Here is a 2,292-nt window from a genome sequence, read left to right on the forward strand (position 1 = left end):
AAAATTTCTTTTCCATAGTGACTATTGTACTTATGGATAAAGAGGAGAGGGAGGGTGAACACACCTTTTTTTGAATCCCAGGTCCAGCTTTATTACCCAATGCAAGTTCAAACTCTGGAACATTAAAATTCATTATTCTAAAGTTTAATTGAAAACATAATTTACAAATATTTAATATCTTCTGAAAAGCATTTCCAAGTTAAGAATAAAGAAAAAATATGTACACAACATATAATCAAATACCAGTTGGCTTCAAATCCCATCAAGTCCACACTCAGCAATGTCGATCTTTTTAGGTTCTTCAAAATCTTCTGTTAAATCTACAAAGTTGTTTTCTAGGATAAGGCAAGGAATGGAAACTCTTATTGCTTTTTGAACTCCATACATGCTTACAATATCACCTGAAGTTACCTGCTGTGTAAGTTGTAAGATTATTAGTCACTTGTTCAGACAGATGCATTTCTCTGTATGAAGGACCCAAGAGACAGATCATACTGGGAGGGGGTCTGATGCTCAAAAGCTCATTCTGGGCTCCCTGGAGCTCTTTGAACAATTTGGTGGTCTTGTCAAGTTTCTTTTGAACACATCAGCTTTTTCAGAGTTAAAACCTTCAACTGGAGTGCCAAAGTTTGTTATTGCTTTCAGTGCTATGAGCCTGTCCTGAGTATTGGAGTCCAGACACACTGCTGGCTCTATTTCTATAATCTCTATTTCATTTGCTGTGACAAGTATCCTAGTATGACCTTCATCTTCAAGTGATGACATCTCCAGCTCTTGCAGAGTCCTGGAATGTTCTCCTCTTGTTAAAACATTCAGTAAACTATATGCCATAACATATGGATAATCTTGGCATGTGGCCAAAATCTTAGGGATGCTGAAAGCACCTGGAAGATCAGTCTTCCCCATAGTTTGAATAGATTAAATCAGAATCATCCTTGCTGACATTTGCAAATGTGGAGTCATAATGTGGTGCACAAGAACTGTAGGGTTCGTAATTCAAATATAACACTAGAGTTACTTTGTTTAATTTATCCTCTTTGAACCCCTGCAAAGTATTCATTCCAGACTGAAGTCTTCTGGTAGTCATTTGCAGTCTCACAGGGCAGTCGCCTGACTCTTACAATGGGATTCACAGGATGGGGAATTCCCAAGGTGGTTGTTCCATCTGGTTTTCTTCTTTCACATTTGCGCTATTAACAAGCCACTTGGTCAGCTTTCCTCAGATTCCTTAATGATGCAGTCAACCTGGTTCTTCTCTCTGTCTAAATTACTGCTTTTAAACTCATTTTCAAGCATAACTTTGTCTTTTTATTTTCTTTGCTGGTACTTCTGAAGGCTTATGCTTCAGTATCTCCAGCTTTCTTGGCCAGCAGCTTCTGTCCACCCTACTCTGTGAAGTGTCTGCTCTCTTTCTGCTTTTGAGTTTTTTTTGTTTTGTTTTGTTTTTGTTTTTTTGCTAGTCTGCCATAAAGTCTATGCTCTGCTTCAGAATTCAGGCTCTGAATTCTTTGCTAGCTAAGAATGTTCATCCCTGAATGCAGTAACTTCTTGGCAGCTTTATAAAAAATGGCCTCTGGTTTGTTGTAAAGCATGGCATTAGTACACATTAGTTTGAAGTTATCCTTTAGTTCTTCTACGGACTGGTAGTCATTGTTGTTGATCTTTTCTTTCATGGTATTAAAATCCACTGGGTGTTTAATGATCGTGAGGCAGCCAAGAGCAATAAAATCAGTTACAGGAAATGAAAATAAAGCCCTTAGGTCTTTTCTCTGCAATTGTCTCATCAGTTGACTCGAAGCTTCTTGAAGGGCTGTCTGTTCTACTTCTTGCTTGGTGGAAGAGCTTGTGAGAGGCTTCTCAGCAGGCAGGTCTAATCTCACAGGGAAGTGACACTGGAGCTCTTTTTCTGCCTCCCCTCCACGCTGCCTCGAGCTCACTTTCTTTTATCCTCCTTTACTTCTCTCTGTTTTCTCCCCTTTTCTTCCCACAGAACCTGCCTCAGTGCCAATTGATATTCATTAAAATAAGCCCGAGTTTATTTTTTAAAAAGCCCAAGCCTTTGGAGAGCTAAGTGACTTGGTTCCCTCCTGCTTTGAGGACCAGCTTCAAGGGCTTCTCTGCATACTCCTCGTAAAGGTGCTTGTCTGACCCCGGCTACTTGCCCATGTTCCACCAGGTCCTGGTGCCCGACTCCCTCGCCAGGTCCTGGTCCTGCAACACTGCTTTCCAGGCCAGGGGAGCAGATGGCTGCAGCAGGGACTGAGAGACCCCGGGCCGTCAGGCAGTGAGGCA

The 2,292-nt window shown here is 41.2% G+C and overlaps 1 pseudogene; it reads right to left on the reverse strand.

Moving 5' to 3' along the window:
• Positions 1–252: 252 nt before the first annotated feature.
• Positions 253–2,037, reverse strand: LOC117071048 (annotated as a pseudogene).
• Positions 2,038–2,292: the final 255 nt, after the last annotated feature.

This window comes from Trachypithecus francoisi, unplaced genomic scaffold, assembly GCF_009764315.1.
Source record: "Trachypithecus francoisi isolate TF-2019V2 unplaced genomic scaffold, Tfra_2.0 Lachesis_group3, whole genome shotgun sequence".
Classification (NCBI taxonomy): domain Eukaryota; kingdom Metazoa; phylum Chordata; class Mammalia; order Primates; family Cercopithecidae; genus Trachypithecus; species Trachypithecus francoisi.